This window comes from Diuraphis noxia, unplaced genomic scaffold (genome assembly GCF_037042655.1).
Source record: "Diuraphis noxia isolate RWA-SAM2 unplaced genomic scaffold, SU_Dnox_SAM2 contig0002, whole genome shotgun sequence".
Lineage (NCBI taxonomy): Eukaryota > Metazoa > Arthropoda > Insecta > Hemiptera > Aphididae > Diuraphis > Diuraphis noxia.
In genome coordinates, this window is record NW_028301712.1 from 34,013,221 (window position 1) to 34,040,568 (window position 27,348).

At 26.6% G+C, this 27,348-nt stretch overlaps 1 protein-coding gene across 3 annotated transcripts in view; it reads left to right on the forward strand.

The window, feature by feature from the left end:
• Window positions 1–27,348, forward strand: part of mtt (mangetout) — a 195,398-nt gene that overhangs the window by 61,801 nt on the left and 106,249 nt on the right. The gene's annotated exons all lie outside the window — the stretch shown is intronic.

The following is a 27,348-nucleotide window of genomic DNA, read 5'->3' on the forward strand; positions in this document are numbered from 1 at the left end:
CAAACGAATAATATTTTATTATTGTTGTAAATGTAAATTTACAAGGTACCTGGGCTTTTTATTTTATTATGCCTGAAGTTAAACCATCATACAATATTTTAATTTATATTTTATTTCAACTGAAATTTAATTGATTCGTTGATTAAGTTGATCATGTTATTATAACAACGCATGTAAAATCTAACTTTACTTTAATATTCTATCAAAATTTCATGCACATTATAATGCAAATTTATTCCAAATATTTTTCCCTGTACTTTGATAATTGCTTTTAACTCCAAACTCCAAAGTATATAAACTGCAATTGTTCTTTAATTGTCTTATATAATTACCATTTACCATAATTGCCGTATTTATCGCATTTGAATGAAAATAATAATCTTGATTTAAAAACACTACTTACCTAAAAATATAAAAAAAAAGGAATATACAAATTTTTATTTTTATTATTAACGGTTATATTACTAAACCAATTCGCCTTTTAATAAAAAAAAAATACTCAATATAATAACAATAAATATATATAAATATATTAGAAACATAGCTTTTGGAATGCACCATACAAATGCTATCAATAAATCAGAAAAATTCATATTTAAAATCCTTAGTTAAATAAAGTACATATAAAGTCGAAATGGATCGAATTATTCAAAGTATATAAAATAAAATCAAGCTATTAGGTTCGAGTTCAAAGTCAAATCTAGTTTTAAAAAGCTAAATCGAATCGATTGATACAAAGAGTTTGCGGTTATTTTATTGATTCAAATTCCAAAACAATCAGAACACATTAAACGTTCGAATAAAAAATATTTCTAGTGTTTATTTTTTTAAATTTTGTTGGCGAAGAATATACCATCAAGCAGTGTTATATATTTGCTTATTACTTTGACATATCTAAAAAGTTATATTTGATATTTAATTCAAAAGCTCAAAAGTTGCAGTTTGGTATTAATAAAAAATGTTGGTATAGGTTCAGTTCATTGTGGAACGAAATAATGTTCGATTTGAGTTTAACATTATACTGCCTTGTTCGGTTTATAATCGGTTTAACATAAGTAAAAAAGTAAATAAGTTCAGTTTAAAGCCATATTTTTATATTCAACGTACACATATTACAAAGCATTGCTTGCTAATTCATTCAATTTTATCGTCAAATTACTGATTTTGTATTTACCAAACAATATGATATAATTTATACATAAAAACAATATAATTTACCTTGTTGATTATCTATAATTTTTATTGATTCCAATATAGAATTATAATATAATTGTACTTATAGTGTAATCTCTATACTAAAGAAATATCGTAGATAGTTCTTTATTTAATATAATTTGATATTTAAGATTAATTAGTACCTAAAGATCATTTATATACCAGGTAACAAATAATATCATGCTATCAAATGTTTTGTCAATTTTATTTTTTTTATATTACTTTATTTATTTTTTTTATTGGTCTATTATATTTTAACATTTTTAACTATTATCAATTATAATATTATTTGACGCAAAATAATTAATTTGTTTGAAAAAGATATTAGTATTATAAATAATCGTGACTAGCAGCACAGTTTTTCAATCATTAAGAAAAAAAAAACCATATTATCTGTTAAAAATAACAAGGTATTTTTATTTTGTAGAATTCTGTGGCTTTATTGTTATTGATTTTAACCGAAAACTACATGTATAGGAAAATAAACCTCACCTTATGATATTCGCTCTTTTTACTTTGCCATTTCAGTCTAAACCCTTTTGATTTATGGACTTCATACTACACATTCTAGTGAAATAGATTATGTTAGTATTGGTATAATTAATTATGCTAAACAATCACAAAACCAATCTTGAAATTGATTTATTTAATAATTGATTTGCTTATTAGTATAGTTATACAATAATTGTAACATTTAATTAATTATGCATCCGATCATCTTTAGTTTTAGTTGTTCGTATAAGTTTCAGAATTAACGTAATATACAATAAATATAAATCTTAAAAAAATTTGACTATGTGAGTACAGCATTACACTTAATGAATTAAAAAAATATGAAACATTTATATATATATATATATATATATTATTAATTATTCCAGAAATATTGTATGATTTGAAAAAAATAGTCTTACCATATGGAATTCTTCATAATAATTTAAATCCACAACTATAATATTATATAGTATTTTACCATAATACAGAAGGTACATCTAAAATTAATCTATCATATAGGTGTATACGTATACCTATATTTATTTCATATAAATATTCAATCTAATAATATACAATAGTTTAGATACTTTAATCATTTTATCTAGGAAAACAAAATAAATTGAATTGCATAAATCAACAAAATTTAATTAAAATTAACTACTATAATTTAATTTTTATGTTACTGTGAAACAATAATACTGCAACTGAAAACAGCATAAATAAAAAAAATTAGATGTACGAGTATATACCTATAGATAAAGCATACAAATAAACATTACACACTTTAGATTCAGCTGCATTACAATATACCTTATTGTTTTTATGACTTTGGTAAAACTGTACGACCTTAATGATATCACAACTTTTGTTTTAATAACAAGAAATCACTAGTATATTGGATCTATTCACGATTCTGGTATAGTTCGCTAATACTCCAATAAAATGTTTCAATATGTTGTGTCTTGTGTGATTGCAGTAAAAGCTCGATTATTTTGCTTTCTATTTTTAGTGTTTTCATAATGTCTTGTCGGTGTTAATGTACTTAGTTTTGTGGACAAATCCGACTAAGATAGGAAACTCAGCCTGAGGTGGATTGGATAGAATCATACTGCGATTGGAGTATTTCGGTTTAAGTGTAAACACTTCATGAGAAAATCGGTTTAAGCTTACCCTCGCCTGAGTAAATGTATATATAAAAAAAAACACTAGGTATTTGAAGATTAAATTAGTGCTTTAAAATCAAATCCGTGAAGAAACACTAAATTTGACGTCTTTTTTCGATCCCTAAAGGGTTGAATTTCTAAAATCTCATCAGTGCATGCCTACATTAAGTAAGAGGAACCTTTGTACAAAAGTTTCCGTTTCCTTAGACTCAGAGTTGATATGTCAGTCAGATAGTTTCTTATTTTATTATATATTATATATATAACACATATTCCTATAATAATGAACTTTGAATAAAATCATTTAAGTTTGTCTGTTGTAATTGGATTAAGTTGATTTCAATAAATGCTCATGTGTATATTAATTGAAAACTATTTAGGCAATATTCTAAAATACCGAAGATTACACGGGTAGAACGCGATTGAGAAATTCGCTTGCATCCAAAACCCAGATCTAAAATGTATTACTTAAAGTTAAGATAAATTACAACGTTGCTCGAAAAATCGTTCTCAATCGTTTGATTTTAAGGTAAAAATATTGTTTCTTTGCTCTGCTGACAATCGTTCTCAATAATGTTGCTAAATAGGTAAAACGTTCTCAATCGTACAACACCGAGATTACGCATATTATCTACATGATATGTACCTATTTATGACAATGTCAAGCTTAGAAAATTGTGAAACAAAATGAATTAGATGACATGTTTACCTGCAATATATTATTGTACCATAGATACATTGTAACATCAAATAACGTTTGACGTGTAAGCATATTAGCAAAAAACTTTTTTTTTTTTATTATCCCGTGGCAACTAAGGCCATTAGGAAGGGGGTAGTACTGTAGGTTGGTTTTACACGTGGGTGAGAGTTTTGGCAGAATTTCTATTTGGGTCACCCGTAGGTTTCTGCCATGCCCTGGAGTGGAGGTTGGCGGCACTTGTTCTCCGGACCAAAAAAAAAAAAACTTTTATAACTGAAAATAATTTATATTTAACACTGCATACTGTTATCATACAATTATGCTGGATGTTAAGTTAAAGGGTACTGAGTAGTCTAAATATTTGCCTGTAACGTTGTACGTAATATATTTCAGATGGTAAATAATATTAAGCTTGCTGATGTCAGAAAAATTGTGAAATAAATTGGTCAAGCATATTTGCTAATTGTGTACTCAATATTTATAAAATTAAAAAAAAATCTGTTTTTTGTATGTTTGGTAATGGTTCAATTAGGATGAGATAACGATGTATTTTATTTTGCTTCAAAAGTATCTTAAATATTACTTACTAATGTAAATTATTTATAAAATACTTTATATCTAATATATGTTCAATGTTGTATATTTTTTCTTTATAGAAAAAATCAACATTTACAGTGGCAATCAATTTTAAAAATAACTTGAAAGCATACGATTTTAATTCAGTTAATAAATATAATAATAATTTGTCTATTTTATTTAAACACATGTATATTTAAGTTAAATCATGCGATAATTATCCAACTATTAATGTTTTATAACATACTACATGTAATTTAAAAAAAAAATTTTATTGTTCAATCGTTCTGATTGAGATAAAAAAGACATGATTCACAGAATTAAGAAACCTTCCAGTGAAGACTACTAAATAATATAAATGTAAAAATTGTACATTCAAAAACGTTTTTATTAAATTTAGTTTCAAAAGCCTACTGAGAATTTTGAACATAATATATCGTATAATGTCTTTAATAGTTTTCCAACTTAAATAATATAATCCAGTTATATACGTTTTCAAAAAAGTATGATACCTATTTATATAGTGCGATTAAACTATTTATTAATCATTTTCTATTCCTATTTCTATTCTCAGTAACATACTGAACTTAGTTCAAATATAAACATATTGGTACCTGCTAAATTTATATCAACAATGAATGTGTAATGCAGTAATTTATTTTTTAACATTAATAGTATTTATAAAATGGGCATTATAATAAATTACAAACGATATCTATAATATTGCATGTTAAAAATTTCTAGATTATGGAACGTATTGAGTAAATATTGTTGTGTTACTATATTTCATAAATTTGTAAGTACTTATTAATTTGTGATAACCGTACGGATTTTTAATATACTAATGTACTAATAATCACTATTATAGTCTATTGAAAAGTTTTATTTTCTAATATTGTAATGATTTCCCATTGCATAACTAATAATAATAAGCCAATATTATCATACGATGACACAATACACAGTCTATCTGCAATGTTAGTTTCATCATTCTTTTATATTTTTCACAATACTCCGGAATATTACCAAGAGATTTAAAAAAAAACAATCTTTAAAAGAACTATCAGTATATGTAATATATTTTCCAATTCAGCAATGTGGGTATGAAACTTTTTGAGCTTTACTACTCAAAAATGTATTCACCACAAAATAGCACTTATGGATTTAAAACAAAAATCCCCTCATTCAGCTAAAAATCTAGAATACATGGTTACTGGTTAGATAGTTTATATTTAAATTGTATTAAAACAAAATATAAAAGTAATTTTATCACAATCGTCTTTGTTTTTTGTGAAAATTGCATAAAATTGAAATTTTCGTGCAAAAGCCACCCAGGCGTAGGCGTCAAGACCTTGTACACATATATAGTGTCATTTTACAAATAATATGATGTTATCTTCTATTTTTCTTCTTCTACTTGGCTCTCAGGGTATATTTTGATTTTCGTTTATATATAAATATATTTATACATCATAACCATATTTTTCGTGCGTTAATAATATCATAATATTCTAACTAAAAGATAATATAAGAAACACCACCCCTTTTATTTTCTCTGCTTGAAGATACTTATAGTTTCCGGTGTATTCCGAATAAGAATAATAAAGTCATTGCAAAAGCCTGATATCATCCTTAAAAACGAACCTACCAGAAAAGTTTTAAAGTTTTTTATTGTTACCATTAAATATTGAATAACACAATAGCGCAAAGTATTGAAATAGCTAAGTACAATTTTTTTCTATCGATGGTTTATTGTACAAGTGGTCTGATAATTTATTTATCTAAGGAACTTGTTTCATAACGATGTCAGTTTAAGTGTGATGGTTTGTATTTTATTAAACAAAACATTTTATAATTATATAAGTATTTTTCTCAAATAGATTTTTGTACCTAAATACTTTATACTGTCAATTATTAATAGTGATTGTATTATACTTACCTACCTCTGTTCAATGAAATCATTTTTAGAATATTGCTTAGCAATTTTAAAATGTTATACTTTGAATCGTTTTATTTATTACTAAATTATATTATTATTTGCTTTAGTCTACAAGCATACATTTTAATATTATTATTGGTACCTATTCGTTTTTAATAGATTGGGTAACCATAAATTTAATTTTGTTATAATTGGAAACGACATCAATATGCTATATGCACTTAAAATGTTTTGTTGAAATTAATTTTGATTTTGTATAATTATAATTATTTTAGTTTTAGACACATTTTTAAAGGTCAAAAGAGTCACTATATTATAATGCATGCTTTAACAATATTTTTTTGTTCGAAGTTTTTTGCTTTATATTATTAGAAAAGTCATTTTTTGATTTATATGACAAGAATATATTTTATTAAATTGCATTATTTATTACCCACAAAATATTTTTTTGGTTTCACGTTTCTGCTTCAGGCACTCATTTATTCTGAACTATTAAATTATATCCTCGGTGTTTGCTTAATCATCTGGAAACAGTAATAGCACGATTTCACAATACATAAAAATCTGTATAAAACTATGACCGTAATAATAGCTATTATAACACATGTTACGTTTTATAGTGTTCAATGTTCATGCAGTAGGTAGTATAATATACCTTTGATATAAATTAATCAATTTTTTTGGTATGTGATCATTAGGGCTGGGATTTTAATGCCCTCAAAAACCCCGAAAAATGTCCTAAAAAAAATGCTTTTATGACCTAAAAACTCTAAATAATGCCCTAAAAAAAGGGCAATAAATCTACAAATTTTTTTATTTTTAATAATTTTAGTATAAATTACAATAAAAAGTTTTAAAAAATACATTATAAAAATCTATTACAAGTGTAAACTGATATAATATCATCGGATGTCGATTTTACCGATTTAAGATTATTTAACAGGAAATGCGGGTAGAAGGCTTATTTAAAAACCATGTTGGTGTAAAAATCTTAAAATCTTAAAATAAAATTTCAAATTCATACACTTGGTTTCCAAAAACTCCAAAAATGCTCCAAAAACTCTAAAATGCCCTAAAAAATTAAGAAAATGACCTAAAAACTAAAAAATGCAAAATAAACTTTCTTATTCTCATTCAAATGTACATAAAACAAATTTGTGACAAGACGAGCATTGCACTGTGAGCTTTGAAAAACAATGCAAAGTGCATCGAAATCCCAGCCCTAGTGATCATATTATGGATATCTTCTTAGCTTTATTCACTGACATATTCATGTATAAGACAACTTTACCTTCCACTGTTATTCCTATTTTTAAAGTAAAACAATAGGTAGTGTGATTTATAGATGAATTTAATTAATTTCATATGTAAAATATACAACGTGGCCCAAACTGGTGATGGACAGAGTGAAGTAGTAGAACATGTGTTTGAAAATTAGGTAGATCTTATTATAATCAATATTTAGTTAATTCAATTCAATATAAAACAGTAATAATAGGTGCCTAAGGCGTGAAAGTAAAAAAAAAATTAATAAAATAAGTTGTTGTCTTCAGTATATGCATTAAATTTATTTTCAAACTAAAATGTATGATTATAGTATTTTAATACTTTTTATGTTATAGTTATTTTAAGTACTGAATAACGTATACTTAACTAAGTTACTTAAGAATTTATATTTTGTTGCACATTGAATAATTATATTATTTGAATAATAACTCAAAAGCATGAAGATAATATTTATTTTAGATTCTGAACGAAGTGATGAACGTATTGATTTTACAATGATGTGTGTTTTTTTTTTGTGTGTGTCTGGTAACAGCATAACTAGTCGAAATAATACTTCGATTTCAAACTTTGGGGGTGGTTTTCGATTTAAAGTGAAGAACCTTGGTGCATTATAGAGGTCAAAAGGAAACATTTTCCAACAGTTTTCAAAAAACTCGAGAAAAACAAAAAAAAAAGACAGATAAACGGGAATTCTTACGCAAAACCAGTTTTCGACCAAATCGATTTTTTTATATGGTGTAATTCAAAAACTAATCTCTGTAAATACTTTTGACTTTTTTTGAGTTATTTATAGACCACTGAAATTTTCGACTTTTTTGAGAATTTTTTTTTTGAAGTGCCGGTAAAAAAATGTTGGACGACCAAGAAAACTTGAAAATGTATTACAAGGTTCTTTATGAGTTGTTCTTATTGTAGCTAAAAAAAATTAAAAATCATAAGTCACAACTTTTTTTACAAGCATTTATATTTAAAATTTTTACAAAATCTGTCGAAAACGCAAAAATTTGCAAGTCATTTTAAAGTTCAACACTAAGTTTTCCATAAGTTTTCCTTCAAGTAGCTATAGAGAAAACTCGAAGCATCATTATAGGAAAAATTTTAAGTGCGTTTGAATTTTAAATTTTTACGAAATTGCGTAACGGTTTAAAATATTTGTAATTATTCAAAAAGTATAAGTCGTAGATACTTGAAAATTTTACAAGTTATTTAGATTGGCATTTTCTTTATTTTTTTTAATTTTCAAAATATTTTGACTTTTTTTGAGATATTTATAGACAACTGAAATCTTCAATTTTTCTGAAAATTTTCTTTGAAGTGTCGATAAAATTTTTTTGGCCCTATCAAAATACTTGAAAATTTAATACAAAGTTCCTCATAAGTTATTCTTATAGTAATTAAAAAGTTATAAAAATACATAGGCACAATTTTTTTTTTATTAGCATTTGAAGTTCAAATATTGACTTAATACGAAAAAATTACGGCAATTTTCAAATTATCTTAGATAGATATTTATAAAAGTATTCTTTTTACATCTAAGATTTGAAAATTTTATACAAGGCTTCTAACATATTTTTACAATTGCAGTTGTAAAATAAAAGAAATATATAGCCAAAATTTATTTTTACATGCATTCAAAGTTTGAATTTTGACAACATACGTAAAAATCACGAAAATTCGTAAATTATTTTATCCTAGAAATTCATAAAAAATTTTCCTCTTATATCTAAGATTTGAAAATTTAATACAAGGTTCCTAAAATATTTTTACAATAACAGTTGAAAAATAAAAGAAATGCATAGTCACATTTTATTTTTACAAGCATTTAAATTTAAATTTTGACAACATACGTAAAAATCACGTAAATTTGCAAATTATTTTAAGCTAGAAATTCATAAAAAATTTTCTTTTTAAATCTAAGATTTGAAATTTTTTAATTATCTATAATGTATCCTAGACAGATAAACCGTCTCCGTTCAGAATCGTTTTTCGTATACAATGATACCTAATCATTGCATTCAAATTTAACCTACCTTAGTCAGAGGTCCACCCCACCCCCAATGTACAGCAGAGCGATACCCACTTACCCGCTTTTTTTTTGATTATATTTTTATGTTCAGTTTGTTTTAATTATTTAATTTAAAATGTGTGTGTCATCATTTTGAATCCACATTTCACAGTGCTTATTTCGAATATAAAAACAACTTAAACTTTTAAAAGCCGAACTGGGTTGGATAATAATTGAAACTAGTGTTAACTTCATTAGTATTGTTCCAGAAGACCAGAAAAAAATATATTTTACTTAATAGTTTGAAAACAATGATACATCAAAGAATTTGGAAAAAAACATTCACTCATAGGTAGTTTAGTTAAAACAGCACTTGCTTGATTTCTTATATATTTGTTTTTAACAGTTATTTTGTTTTTGTTTACTGTAAACTAATAAGAAAATCGAAAAATGATTATTTGACAGTAAATTTAATATCAAATATTTGAACAGTATCAAGTTATAACCGAGCGCAACATTTTTAGGTTTATACGGTGTGAAAAAGTATTTCTTAAAAGATAAATAATATTATATTAAAATTTAAAACCAATATACGAGTGTTTTACTTAACCCGGAATCTATTATATTCTCAGAAATATAAGAAAAACAATATTTTGTTAGATAATTTTGTTTTATAAGATATATACACAATATACGTAGATAAATAGATCATGTAGGTAATATAAAAACATTTTTGACCAAAATTAATTGTATGTAGTTTTCATAACATAATATTTGAATGTAAGTAAAACGTAATACCATATTAAAATGGTATAAATTGCATTAAAACTGAGAAACAAAGTAGTTTTCCTTATTTTAGACTAGTCTATGGCCCTATACTTCGTGCAGAACCCTTCCGTTGACGGCGTTGTAAATTGATATTCATGGCGAAGCCACCGTGGCCTATAAAACCTTTGACACCAGCTTTAGCGATGCAGTCCAATTCGGATATGGTGTGTACAGGGTGATTCACCAAACATAACCACTCCCATTTCTTTTTTTATTGAATAATAAATATATTATTCAAATTATGATTTTTAAATTATTTTAAGACCATATTTTTGAAATCATAAAAATTTTGTATAACCTAAATATTGATGTGGCAATACAAACTTTTATTTTTAAGACAAAAATTACGTTTTTACTGAAAATCATTAAGAGGATATTTTTAATTTAATATTTATACGCCTAATTTACAATTCGTATGACTATATTTTTCTCAGCTGATAAAATGTGCATACTAAGTAGTAAATATAATAGTCCTTGAAAACGGTAAACACAAATATAAAATAGATATCATATCATGTAGGATTTAGTATTTATTACATTTAAACTGTATTTCACAAATTATAAATATTGATAGATTAATATTAATTAATATAATTTTTAAATCTCTTTGGACTCCATATATACTAAACCCGTTATGATAATACTAAATCCATGTTCGACCTAATACCATTATTGATAGGTATTATCATAGGCATTAATGATTCATTTGTATCTAGGTTTATAAAGTTTAAGAACTTAAAAACTACTAGTTTGAATTTGAATTTTGATACATCAACAGTTTCAGAAAAATAATTTACAGTTCTAATTAGAAAATATGTAGAAGTTTGTATTTCCATAAAGATACACCTTAAGTAGTATAAAAATCTCAAATCTGATGTTTTATAATATGGTCCTTGAGTACCTATATTCAAACTTTAGTAACATAATTTTTTTTGGGTATTTGGAATATGTATTCAAATACTTTATGATAATAATATTCCCTATAGTATTCGGAATAATTAAAAAAAAGTGATCCAAATATTTTTCAAATACTTTCTTTAAGTAGATTAAGTGATTTTTTATTAGATTTTAATAACAAAAATATTTATTTTTTCAATTTAGTGATGCAACTTGGAACTATTTTTTTTTTTTTTGGGGGGGGGGGGTTTAGACATTTATATATAACAGACATGTAGGCATCTATTAGTAAGTTCATTACTTATCATATTATTATAGGGAAATCATGAATTCATAATAATATCTTATCGTCATCCCTAGTCCGTTGCTACAAAATTGGAAAATAATATTACCATATCCCACTAAAAATAGTACATAAATTTGTTCTTATTGTTCTTTTTTTGAAACAGATTGAATAAAAAAACGTATTTACCGAAAAAAAAATAGTAGAAAACAAAATAATATATTACTATGAAATATTTTGTGTAGAAATATGCATATATACAATTACAAAATCAATTGAAGAACTAAGGGCAACAACAAGACTTCTCCAATTAATACAATTTTTCAGAAATCACTTTAAAATGTTTTAAAAATGTCTTGTAGCAATAAAATAAAAACCAGACATTTTCATTTATATGATATCTGTATTTAACAGTAAGATTTGTCTAGTTGTTGCACCAAATGCAGTTTATTCTTGATAATGTGCAATTAAAAACTGATTTTGAACAAAATATAGAGAAGTTTGTTGTTGCCCTTAGTTCTTCAAATTCTAGGACGGAAAAAGAATGAAATTATTTTTAAAACGTGATTAGACGTTAAAAAGTATTCCGAATACTGTATTCAGAATGCTCCTAAAAAGTATTCGGAATACTAACCAAGTCTACCTATATTCATAAATTAAAAAAAAACATATTTTGAATAACTGCATTATTGAAGAAAAAAGGTTAGGTTAGTACTGATGTACGTAAACATGCTTGATGAATTATACTTTACGTATAATATACACGTTTAACCACTGAGAGATGCTTAGTAATTTGAATATTTGCAATTTGACTAATCACGGATCTACCATAAGACAAATTCGGATACCTAGTCTTAACGGATTGTGGGGGTCGAACCTCACCACTGTTTTAAGCGTGCTAGGTACTTATAGGCATTTTTAATTTCATCCACCAACCATAGCACATCGTTATTTTTACGGGCACGAGTTAAAATATAATAACATCATGACAAAATGTGGCACGTGCATCTATTTAATATACACTGCTGCGACGGAAAGAGTTTCACACCGATGGTGATGATGGTTTTAACTAGCTGAGTTGTACCTATATTACGCATGACTTTCCTTACCGGCTTATAAATTATTATGTAGACCACGATTAATATGGATCCACATTTTTTTTTTTGACGGTTAACGCCTTTTCCTCATGAAATATGAAATAGATACAAACAATCATTTTGGCCGGTGTTCCATACTATTATCATTAATTAAAATATTATATATTTATAATTAATGCTATTATATATTATATTATAAGCTTTAGAATGAGAATTTTAAAATGATACATTTATAATATGTACTGTAATATATGTACGTGGATTTATTCATTTAAAATAAGAAAAATATTCGCACTAAATATATTTAGATACCTATATAGTCAAACATTTTCATTTATTGAAAAAAATACCTAAGTTTTTCTGATAGAAAGTATTAGATTTAGAATGTACATACCTATGTTGTCATTGAGTGGATTACTGTAATTACAGATAAAAGAAATATGAAGTATCTTATTTTGCTATTAAAATACGGTATAATGAAATAATGTTAGCCAACATCATAGTTTAGGTATATTTTATAACCTATATGAAAAGGTAAATATTCAGTTACGTTTTTAAAACCTAAAATGCATAAATAGTAACGTTTTGTCATTCAATGAAATTAATTCATAGAACCATTAGAAAAAGTTGAACAATGTCAGGTGCAGCTCATTAATAAATTATGATTCACTCGTCGTCCACTGATGCTGACCGACATAAATCTCGTTTGATTTGCTAGTTTAATTTCGTTGACTTAACGCCGATATGCCATTTTTCACGTGTGCAGTAAAATATAAGGTGCATATTATAATATTATATATGTATTACTTAAAGGGTTGCTTACTGCTAGCTTGTGTGTGTGTGTGTGTGTGTGTGTGTGTGTGTGTGTGTGTGTGTGTGTGTGTGTGTGTGTGTGTGTGTGTGTGTGTGTGTGTGTGTGTGTGTGTGTGTGTGTGTGTGTGTGTGTGTATTTGTGAGTTGTGGTGACGATCCTTTTCGGTTGACTAGTCAAGTCGGACACGCTGCACGAACGTAAACACATTAACTATTAATCTCTCCACCGTCATGTCGTTCTAACCGCGGGTTGACAGTAACGATGCATAGTATGTTTTGCGGCGACACCGTTCTCTAGAAGTGTGATTTGTATATAATTAGAATGTACTTTTCCGTACTCACTGAAGGAATATAGTGTTATGGTTTGTGTCTCATCCGGTATGCGTCTGACAGGGTCCATGCAAGAAGTTTCTGCGTCACGCATCCTTAACATCGCTTATTCGTTTAACGGCTACAGCTTTCTGTAAACCGAATTACCGAGCATATTCTCTGTCCAGCTCATTGGATTATTGGCGTGATGATTAGTTATATTTTCTATCCAATCTCGTAACGGGGTAAAATCGAATGTCCTTCTTTATTCTATCTCGTGTTTTAAAAAAATAATTCATCAGATCACACTAGTTAATTTTTGTATCACTCATACCATCAGATACTACCACAAAAACGCCCACGTTATTGAAATGAAGCATTCTGTTAACGAAGAGATAAAATCATCTGCTCTTCTTTTGTAACTACCTTTCACAACTAAAACCATTTCACATGAGTATTTTTATGTTAGTGTTATCTTAGGTATTTGTTAAATTCATTCAAAGATCACTCGTAATTTCGAGACCATTTCAAACAATGATAAATAAATTAGCAGTTGAATTAAAAAAAAAAAAAAAATGGTATTGAGGGTCTCAGTACTCATAATATGTGGAATAAAATAAAATAAACAAATACAAATACGCGTATATATGACTAGAAGACGCCGGATTTGAGTATTTAATTCAAGTAATTGATTCGAGTAAAGACAGCGGCAAAAGCTGGGTGCTAGGGGGTAATGACTCAAAACGAGAAGTTTAGATTTGATCCATCAATCGTGTTCTTTGTATTATATTTATATATGTATTATAAATGTAGGTATACAAAGATATTTCCCTACGGACAGACAGAAAACTCACGCCATGACGGCAAAAGTTTACCGGTGACAACTTTTTAAGCACATGAAACCAGACATACATTGGACACATATCTTCCTGGAATACAGATTATACGGACATTTTAAATTTGTATTTTAAGTTTTTAGTTTTTAAAACTTAGTTGGAAAACTGATGCTTGAAGGTATTCTTCGTGATAATTCAGATTAAAAAATCTCTATTTGCAAGACCTTATATCAGAATAATAAGCTATAATAGGTATTGTACATTGATGAATTACACTAGTCTTATCAGGTCTTACTCTTTTAAAGTTTCAACATAGTTTCATAGTGTAGGGAATCATAAGCCTTTTATATTCAGGGGCGTAATTTCAACTTTTTTATTGTTGTCGCCAACATTTTTTAAGGCCATTTTAAATCAATACCAGGTCATAAAATATATATAAATATTTTGTTTTTTTTGGGGGGAGGGGGGAGGGAGGGGGGAGGGAAGGAAGTCAAATGGGGTGAAAAAATTGTAAAATTTGTATAGTTTTTTTTTAATATGATATATTTTATGTTTTGTTGAAAATATCACAATTTTTACTATTTTTGTGTAACTAATTGTACTTTTAATGTATTTATATATTTACTTATTTTGTGGTTATCAGTGGTACCTATTTAAATAAATTTTGAGGTCCATATTAATAAAATACTTAACTAAACCTAATCTATATATTTTTTTTCAAATGACTCAAATATAATATATTTTTAATAATATATATACCAATATGGGTGGTCCTCAAATTGACTTTCCTCTATTCATCTAGAAATTATAAAATTATGTCCTTTTTTCGCCTAAAAATATAATTTCATTCTTCTCGCTCATGGTTTTATGTTCATTATTTTGAAAACATCTGTTTCAATATAATAGAACCATTATCATAACTCAAAGAGCACCATGAGGAGGTGGCTTCTGCTTCTCTCCAAAAATGTATTTGTGTTTGTGCACATTGAAATAATAATTATATATTAAATAGGTATGTATTTGTCATTAGTTGTTATGACGTCGTTAAAAAAATGTAATATCATGGATTAGAATTTAATTTAAATTTAAATTTTTTGTTTAGTTGAACGATATAGATTTAAGAAACTCATACCAACTTTCCTATCTATAGGAAAGTGTTGTAAATAGATACTATTAAGTTTAATATAAACATCAGTTTGGACTTCTAGTATAACAGCCAGTGGCGGATAGGCTTATATTTTTTTACAGGGCAGTAATTTGAATAAGGGCCCCCGAAAAATAAGACACGAGTGACATTTTATTTTTATATAACAATACAACAAAAAAAACTATTGAATAAGTAATATAGGTACTCTTAGTACATATTTGTTTGCTTTTTATTGTTTTAAATCAGGTATGAGATAATATTATAAAATATTTTATATCTACATTTTTTTAAGTTAATACATTAATAATTTTTTTAAAGACCCACTATTTAATGAAACCTTATCAATTACACTATTTGTACTAATAGAAGTAAAAATATCTTTTTCTACACTCATGAGTATAAAACTTTCTAAATGATTTTGAGTAATTGAATTTCTCAAATAATTTTTAATATATTTTAATTTGGAAAAACTCCGTTACCAACCCACTTGTGTGACTGAAAATGACAAAAGTAATTGTATTTATTATCTGAACAAAAAAAAAAAAAAATTGATTTTTGTCATTTGCACATTGTAGTAATGACTCTCTATTTTTTTTACTCCGTTTCAAAGCTCCTGACTCATATTTTCGTTTATTCAGTTTTTTGTCATCGATATTCATAGTTTATTTATTATTAAATAATAAATAATGTATATTAAAATATATTATAATTTATTTAGTAATTGAAAAGAAAAATTAGAATTTATATTTATATTTATATTTTATAACGTGTTTAAATTAATATACGCATACATTACACTATACATTAAACACTTCAATGAGAAATATGAATTAACATAAGACAATCAAACAATTCAATAATAAGGTGACAACTAACAACTGACAACAGCTAACAAGACATAAAAATAAAACTATAAAAGCGTATAATCACCGCATTGGTACTTTGTATAGTACAGCTATAATCTAATGATATTAAATACAGTTTTCTGTAACTCTAATCTAAAAATAAATCTCAATATTTCCGATTATACGGCAGATACGGGGAACAAAAATAATATTGTTTATAGCTAAATGATTATGGTATTTTTGAAATTTTCTGATAGAGTGGTTAAAATTATTAAATTAGTCAATTTGCATCTTATTTATTAAAATTATTTTCAATTTTCATCACACAAGGTTCAGTACTTGGTAAATGGCCCTAGGAACCCATACATTAACGCAGGATAGAGCCTATCAAGAAAATCCCGAATTCCTGGTGGGCCTATCCACCACTGATAATAGCCAACTACGTACCAATTGGCAGTGTTAGGAACAGATAACAAAAAAATCATCTGGATAAAGATAAAGATAACAACACTAAATATTATCTAAGATACAGATAAAAGATAAACAAATTTAATTCATCTAACAAAAAGATAAAAGATAAAAATATATTATCCAGATAAATAACAGATAATTATAGAAATTAAAATTAAAACAACTAATTTAAAAAAACATATATAATGTCATGTAAGTACATGCCTATATAATATGTTTATTTTCGACTTAACTTATATCATGATGTGTATCACCAAACATTAACTTCAACACATATAATTATATAAGGAACCAATAAGATCCAAGGGACTCAAGGGAGTAACAAAGTATAAATAAAAATTTGGGAAGTCACCCTGCTGAAGAAGTTGTCGAATGGACCAAAAACAAAATTCACATAGTTAATAATATTTTTGGTACAGATCTATCTAATTTTCACTAAAAAATTTATCTTTTAAATTTATCTAGATAAGTCAAATATTTATCTAAAATAAATACTTAGATAACTTATATTTATTTATCTAGGTAAGATAAAAGATAAAATAATTATTATCTGGATAATTTATCTAGATAAGTCCTAACACTGCCCATTGGTGAAGAATTAAATTAAAAACTTTTGTTAAATAACGAATGAAACGACTCTCATGCATTAGTTGTTCTGATTAATTCTGACGAGTTAGTCACCAAAAGCTTTGGTGGGAATATATTTTCATTGAATATATAGTTATCAGATAAAAAGCCTTAGTATTTTTGTAGTTTTTAATTTTCAAAACAGTTGGTCATTAAAATTTCAATAGGTATAATAATCACCTACCTTTTCAGGATTCAAAAAAATTAAACCAAACGTGTAGTGTAGCGATTTGCCAGCAGCCAGCATCTGTAGAGTTGTCTTTATAGGGTTTAGCCCGAGTAAAATTTCTAATCAATGGTTATAGCTTATAAGTTATCACATTATATCAAACATAAATCATTTCGTGACAATGTTTTCCAAAATTTTAAACAAGAAAATATGGGCGAAAATAATACAATATTATTTTTAGGCAAAAACAGAAAGATCATTGTTGGGCAAAAGGAGTGGCAAAATATATTATATAGCTAGCTTAATAAGACCTGTAATTTATTCTATGGGTATCTTTGCTCACAATGGCACTATAAACGAGCGAATGTAAGTTCCCACATGAGATATAGCAGTTAAAAATTACCCCTCGATATCCGTACGTAAGTTCCCACACGAATAAAAATACACTTGTACGTAAGTTCCCACACGAAAAAAAATTATACCAAACACCAAGGCTGGGCAAAGAAAAGTAACTTAACTTAATTTAAAGTTAAAATTTTCTTATTTTCAAAATAAACATTTCAGACACATAATTATGTTTATATATAAATTGCTTATAATTTTAACTTTTAATTCGTTAATGCTCAGCCTTGCTAAACACAAACTTCCTTCCCACTTTATTCAGACTTAGGACTGACAAATAACTTATATAACTTTTATAACTTAAAAATAATTATACACAGTATGACACTATGTGAAGCTTTCGCAATAAACCAAATAAAATTTGATTTTTTTCTATTACCTATTATTATTATTTTATACCTAAAAAAATTGAATTGGATTTCTTTTATCTAATACAAAAATAAAACAAATTTTAAGTTGTCATTCCTAAGTCTTAATAACTTAACTCTTTCCATGTGAGAACTTACGTACGGCCGTAATTTTTTTCGTGTGGGAACTTACGTACAAGTGTATTTTTTTTCGTGTGGGAACTTACATATGTACTGGCTTACCTGCTATGTTTCATGTGGAGACTTACCAAACCCTCTATAAACAGCCATATAAATAATACAATAAAAACACGGTAACACAATTATTTTTATAGTATACAACACTTAGATGTATCGATGCATGTATTTATTATTGGGAGGCCAAAAAAGGCGTTTAAAAAAAATTTGATGCAAATGTACACTCTCCTTCAACCCCCCCCCCCCTCCTACACCAAAAATAAAAATAATGACACCATTATTGTTTATATTATATATTTTATAACATACCGGAGCAAGTATTAATGTATCATTAGTATACATAGAGTATACTCATCAGGCGAAATTCACGAATAATTTATACAAGTTATAACACGTCTTGTAATACTAATAATAAACAGATATACATCCAAATTTATAAAAATCAAAAAAAAATCCACACCACTAGAGTGGCTAGACCATCAGCCAGATATCAATTTTAGTACCCCGGGAATATTAAACAACATTTTTGGTTCGACACCGATTTCGGGCCCAGCTCCAAGTGATAATAATTATTGTCATGCGCAGAGTTTAATTTCACTCGTTCTAAGCCCATTACATATGTGTGCTGTGTGTTCTTATTAACGTGCCTGTTTGTGTAAATAACATTGTGCAAAAGAATAGTGTACATGTATTAGCCATTAGGTATGTGTAAAAGAATATACGATTACGGCTGTCTGGTAATCCTCCATATCCCACAGACTTTTATTACTGGTAGTGATATCTTATAGACATCTATACGCACATCTATACGCACATCTATACGCACATTTAAGCGCATGCATGCGCGCTCACACACACACACCCCTAAGCGCGTGCGTGCACACACGAGAGTTCTTAAATTATTAAGCTCACCGTGTTAGTCTTCAGACCAAATTGACAGTGACAACGAACCATATTCACGCATTTGCACTTTGGTGTGTCTTTAAAAGACATCACCACAGTCACAACGAGATTTTTTTATCGTATTCCATAAAAGCCACGCATTCTCTTTCCCTAAATAAATATATATATAAATATTATATACTCAATACATACATACACAAGTGTTCGTTTGATAGTTTTTTTTTGCTTTTTGGGTCTTACCGAGGGGGAAAATGAGAATACAATAGAAAAACATACAACCACACAATATGATGTAACCGAGTACTTTGTGTTATTCAAACGCATACCACATGACACAAAATATTTTTACGTAAACGATTGTTTTTTTTTTTATTATTATTACTACTATTATTATTATTTATTGTTAAGAAAAAAAATCCTATAGTATATTTTACTGAAATTTCGTAACTTTTAGAATGAGTGATATGAAAATAACCGTGTGAGTGCGTGTGTCCAATAAAAAAAATATATATATATATATATATATATAATATGTGATATTTTTAAATATTTATATATTTTGTTTTATTATAAATAATTTATCATCTCATGGAAATTATTATTCAAAACATTGGAGGATAAGAACAAAAATCGCTAACATACTAAAAATTACAACCTCATCAAGTTTATGCTAATATCAATATTGTTAGGATGAAAGTAGTTTTTTAGTTATAACAAAATATGTATATGAACACAACTACACAAGTCAACAGAGTTGTAGAATTAATCATAATTTGATGATGAACATTCAATAATGAGAGAGTAATACTACATTATACTGTCTAAAAGTTATACAATTATCCAGAACAACTAAATTTTTCTTTTTGATGCAGAAAAGAATTGCTTGTACAATAATAGCCTAAGATTTTATAAAAATATGAAAAATATTGGAAATATTGGAATATTGGAATTTTTTTTTTACGTCAATGACTTTTGAAAATTATTTTCTTTTATTGTAATTTACTCTCAGGTATCTTATACATTATATTTCAAAATAATATATCTATTCTTAGTTATTTTATAGAAATTATAAACTATAAAAGTTAAAATATATGGTGTAATGTCTGTGCGTTAATTAAAATTTAGCTGAAATAATAATAACTATATATTTTTGTTTAAATTTATTCACAAATCATAATTATAAGATTTTATTATTATACTTGTATTATTTACTTTGATTTAAATTTATAATAAAAGCTACCTGTATAATCTGTATCAGACTGAGGTTATGTTGGTTGGAAACCTGCGGCTCCTTAACATGACTCTTTGGAAAATGCATTAATATCTAGATCCGTAAAATATAAATTAAAATTTGATTAGGTATATTTTTTTAAATATAATTTTATGGTATAATGTATAATTCAAAAATTTTCAAATATGAACTTTATTAAAAATAATTAAAAAGCAACCAATTGATATAATATATAAGGCTTGACTCTTTTTTTAAGTCAAAAATCACAAATTATTCTTAAAGTTTGAATAAAATGTGCGCAGAAATTCAGTGTCAAAAATCACACTATTTAAGCAAATTAGTTTTTTTTTATCATTGTGTCAAATTGAATATAATATCATATTTATATAGGTAAGTTTATAACAATAATAAAATCATAATACATAATAATAATGAATTAGTGAAATAAGGTTTCTCTAAATTTTAAATGAATTATTATGTTTTTAGTGTTTATAAATTACCAATGAAATTTCTTGGTAAAATGATAAAATAATAAAATAATAAAATAATAAAATAATAATAATAAAAAAAAAAAATAATAAAAAAAAAGTAATAATAAGTAAAAAACAATAATAAAATCATAATACATAATAATAATGAATTAGTGAAATAAGGTTTCTCTAAATTTTAAATGAATTATTATGTTTTTAGTGTTTATAAATTACCAATGAAATTTCTTGGTAAAATATATTAATGGTTTTTATAATATGATATGATTTTTTTATCTCAACCATTTTGACTTTTTGAAAATAATATATATTTATTTTTTTAATGACTCATTTGCACGAAAATATTCCCGACCGCTGCAGGTATAAAAGAACGGTACAATCATTGTATTGAGACAGTCTACAAAATATGGAAGAATTTCATCTGTGTCATATTGTTTATATAATATATTATAATTACAATAAAAGTTATCAAATTGAGAATATTAGATTTTTTTTATTTAGTTATTCAAAACGAATGGTTAATGGTTTCAAAAAAATAAAAACACTAAGTCACAAATTAAGTTATTCCCTATGAGTTTTAGAATTTGGGCAATTTCACTATAAATACAAAAGGAGTTGTCCACGAAAAACAGTTTTTACTTTGTTGTACATTTGTTATATTATGAAGACAACATATATGCGAGGGTGGGTCCTCTTAATGATACATTTTCCAGGGTACCAAGATACAAAATACAATTATCTTAGTTGATTTATTTTTCTCTGTTTGAAAGTTGTAGAAATCTCATAAAACTTTTTCACAGTTTATAATATTATTAAATCAGAACATATAATCAAAATTAATTTAACATTAGGAATAAGTACTATATACAGTGATGATAAAGCATAAAATTTAACAATATTTGTATCTGATAACTACCTAATCATTTGTTTTAAATACGTAATATATTTATCATTATCGATATTATTTAAGAAAAATAGGTTAAAATCTATATGGTATAAATCTACGTACAATTATCATTAAATAGATTTTACTAGTAGATTGCACATATCAATAGCAACTAAAAGTTTCGAAGTGTTGTATACAAATTACACAATTTTATTCAAATTAACTTTTTTCCTTATCTATTATCTATACAATAATAAATGATTACTTTTCAACATTTTGATATTATACATATAGAAACCAAATAATATAATGTATAGAAATCTAATAATTGATAACACTCTTATTATTAGTTACGTATTAATATACAATTGATTTGATTCTTATTGTAACTTATATAATTTGTAAAATTATTTAGATTATCGCAAAGCTAACATATGTATAAAAAAATGTGATAACATTAATAAAAAGTAACATATTGTATATTATTATTATTGTTAATATTCAACTATTAACTTACTGAATTAATAACCGCACATCTCAGTAATGACATTTATACTATAATATGAAATTATAAAACTTATTTAATATTAATTATCAATTTATATATACATAAAATGCATTTTCTTTAAAATGCAATTATAAATATGTCTAGACTAAGAATACCTACATTTTAAGCGACACTAAGGCTGTACTGGAATACTGATTTAGGATTAAGAAATTATAAAATAATCTAAATAATGGATCCCCTAAACCATCAGATAATATAACAATAAATTGAAATATTAAATTAGACTCACATGAAAACAAAGTTACATACTCCTGAGCAAACGATGAGTTTTATCAATTAGATTACAATTTATGATATTAGTTGAAAAATATTAATTCAATATTTCTTGGTACAGAATATCATTATTATCAAGCTTAAATTATATTATACTGTTCGATTTCATTATTTATATAAATATTTTCAAAAATGTATATTGATGTGTGCATACAGCTTAACTTATAAGTGTATAGATAAATTAAATGTTTATCGTTTATGTTTCCTTTTTTTGCTCAATTCCCTTGTTTTCTGCATATTTAATTTCCAATCAGTACACTGTCTCTTCTCTTTGACTATTGTTCAAAAATTATTCTATCTTCTATTGTTTTAAAATACCATTTATTATTAAAACTGTATTTCTGAATTAATAGTTACCTGTATAGTAGTGTTCACATCATTGTCAATATTAGTTTTAAATTAATAAATCATATATATTTTTTTTCATAATTTTCGTTTGTTCCCATTTGTTATTTTCATTTTAACCTTAAAAAATCATTCAATCAATGAAGTGTAAATAGATTATTGGTATAAATAGATTACAATTTATACTACTATAACCTATTTACGATGTAATTATATTTGATATATTTTATTTGGAGATTTTATGGTGTTTAGGGAGTAATATAATACAATATTGAAAAAAGTTTCAAGTACCTGCGGGTAATATAGTTTGAATCGCAGTAAAATAACTAACATTATTATTTTTCCTTGAGATATTAAATTTATTCAAATGCTTATAAATAAAAATTTTGACCATCAGTTTCAAATAGTTAAAAAATTCCTGTAAAGCTCGGTCCAGACCAAGAAAAATTTGTCCGGAACATATACAGTGTGATCATAAGCGTGCGTAGGTATTCTTGGCAGGGGAGGCAATACTTTAGCTAAGGAGGTCCAGACTCCAATCCCCCCACCCGATTTTCTCCAATTGGTAGGTATAATATTATATTTTGGTGTAGAGGAAAATCTCGCAGGGGAGGCAACCGCCTCCCCTGCCTCCCCCGTGCGCACGCTTATGAGTGTGATCACGATAAGTGGAAACACTCAATAACTATGCGCAGGCTTCATATATTTCAATTCTGCTTTTTCGGCTAACTAATAAACATTATTATACACATTTTCAAATAATTAGACTATTTTTTTGACACTTAACTTTGCGCATGCGCACAATAACTTTTTTTTTTAAATGGCATGATCCATTTTTGACCACAAATTATTTTTTTTGGTATTTTTTTATGAATTTTAGTGGTTGAATTTCTTTTCTAAGTCAAAAAATGACCGAGTTACAGCAATTTGATTTTACGTTATTACAATAGGTAAACAGGTATTTCATAAATTGGATTAGTTATTTTTATTTTTTTATTATTAACTAAGTATTTTATAATCTGTTATACCCGTGCAAATAACGTAAAATCAAATTGCTGTAACTCGGTCATTTTTTGACTTAGAAAAGAAATTCAACCACTAAAATTCATAAAAAAATACCAAAATAAATAATTTGTGGTCAAAAATGGATCATGCCATTTAAAAAAAAAAGTTATTGTGCGCATGCGCAAAGTTAAGTGTCAAAAAAATAGTCTAATTATTTGAAAATGTGTATAATAATGTTTATTAGTTAGCCGAAAAAGCAGAATTGAAATATATGAAGCCTGCACATAGTTATTGAGTGTTTCCACTTATCGTGATCACACTGTATATTGCTGACACTGTCGTCAACAAATATTTATGTTACCGCTTATGACGGGAAATCAGAAACATTGTCGACGACATGTCGGAAACACTTGTTCTCGACAAATTTTTCTTTAGTCTGGACGACGCTTAAGAACAATTTATGACGATTGTATATTCAATATTCAAATTTTTCTCTCAAAATCCAAATGGTTACTTTAAATCGAAAAAAAACGGGTAGGTTAAGATGTCGCTCTGCTGTACAGTAGGTTACAAGTGGGTTACTGTAATGAATGGTATTAAATTTGAATTAAATTATATAATATCATTGTATATGAAAAACGATTCTGAGTAGAGACGGTTTGACGTACGTTACCCCAGGCCCCCCCCCCAATTTGATTTTTGCAATTTTTTGCGTCAGTAATTAGTGCTCAATTCCTGCCAATTTCTGCCGCCAATCCCGGAATTCCTGCTCTGACGGTTTTCCCGGAAAGTCGAAATTTCCCCGGGTAGGGCTGGAGTAACGTTACCCTAGCCCCACCCACCTTTTAAATTTAACTTTTTGCAAATTTCTTTGCGCCTGTAATTAATAGTCAAATCGATAATATGTAATAATATGAAATATTATTGGTATCATTTCAGTTTTTGTTGACTAGGGCAACATCTCACAGATTCACCACCCAACATCTTTTTTACGTACATATTCATAAAGCATAATAATTCTTACTTGTATAAAGTACCCACTTTGCAGAGTTCCATTGATTAAAACAAAAATAGTATCCTATTGATACGTACCTTAAGTCAGATTGATTATTATGCTTTACATATTATAATAAAACAATTTAAAAATAAATTTATATTGTATTGGTTAGTTTTAGATTCTGAACGAAGTGATGAATGTATTGATTGTACAATGATGTGTGTGTGTTTTTTTTTTGTCTGTGTACAGCATAACTAGTCGAAATAATGCTTTAATTTCAAACTTTGGGGGTGGTTTCCGATGTAAAAGTGAAGATCCTTGGTGCATTATAGAGGTCAAAAGTAAACATTTTCCAACAGTTTTCAAAAAAATCGAGAAAAACAAAAAAAAAAATGACAGAAAAATGGGAATTATTACGCAAAACCAGTTTTCGACCAAATCGATTTTTTTATATGGTTGTAATTCAAAAACTAATCACTTAAATACTTGAAATTTTCACCAAATGTTTATGTTAGTCTTATCTATATACAGTTTAATTTTCAAAAATTTTTGACTTTTTTTGAGTTATTTATAGACTTTTTATAAGTGTCGGTAAAAAAATTTTGGATGACTAACAAAACTTGAAAATGTATTACAAGGTTTCTTATGAGTTGTTCTTATTGTAGCTTAAAAACTTAAAAATCGTTAGTCAAAATTTTTTTTATAAGCATTTATAGTTCAAATTTGTACGAAATCTGTCGAAAACGCGAAAATTTGAAAGTAATGTTGAAGTTAAAAATCATAAAAATGTTTGTGTTTATAACTAAGGATGACACCCACTTACCCGCTTTTTATATTAAAAAATGTAGGATAAGCTAAATATTATATTAAATAGAATAAATGTATTAAATACAGATTACAAATGGCCACAAAATGTTGTTATAAAATAACTAATTAACCTATATATTTACTACCTATCAAATAATAGACACCGATAACAACAGTGGTATCATTGGGGTGGAGGGGGGGGGGGGTACCTTGGGAAGTTTTCATAGTCATTTACAACAACCATAGATCGGCACATTTAAAAATACTTATAAGTCTGAATAATAAATTATTTTATTACACACTGCAGGATGTCCCCATGAGGATTTACCAATTGGGATATCTCCTAAAATAATGAAACTATTATAACTCTGTTTTATTTATTAGACTGACAAGGATAGACAAAGACTATAATTATTTCATATTTTAATTTAATTTAAAGTTTTGGTAAAAAAACTAAAAAAAAAATTGTTCTGATAAAACTTATTTAATATTTGTAATTCTACAAAGTCGAATGATTTGACAAAATTCACACTGTATGTGAAAAAATTAGTAGTTTTTAAATACGTAACTTTCTAATATTGAATATTGTGTTATTTTCGCGAAAATTTTGCATTTAAATTGAGTAAAGACCAGATTTATGTACAGCTGTAATCTAAAAACTTGCTTCTAAAATGTTGAAATTTGTAAAATCGTGCAAATACCAATCATAATTAGAAATTAGGTAACAAATCTTTAACTATAGGTATTTTAAATTTAATTTTTACTGTTATTTATTTTTATAATATTACTATTTTATTAGTATTTGGCATTATATAAAAAAAATTAATTTAATTGATATAAAATAATTATAAATTTAAAATTATAAAATTTAAACTGATTCGATTAATATCGAAAATTTCGTGCGGTTTTTGAGCAGGAATTTCGGGGTTTGAGGCAGGAATTGTCAGGAATTGAGCACTACTTACTGGCGAAAAGAAAATTGCAAAAATTCAAATTTAGAAGGTGGGTGGGGCTGGGGTAACGTTACTAAAGCCCCACCCGGAGAAAATTTGACTTTCCGGGAAAACCGTTAGAGCAGGAATTCCGGGGTTTGCGGAAGGAATTGAGCACTAATTACTGCCGCAAAAAAAATTGCGAAAATCAAATTGGTGGGGGGGGGGGCTGGGGTAACGTACGTGACGGTTTGTCAATCCATG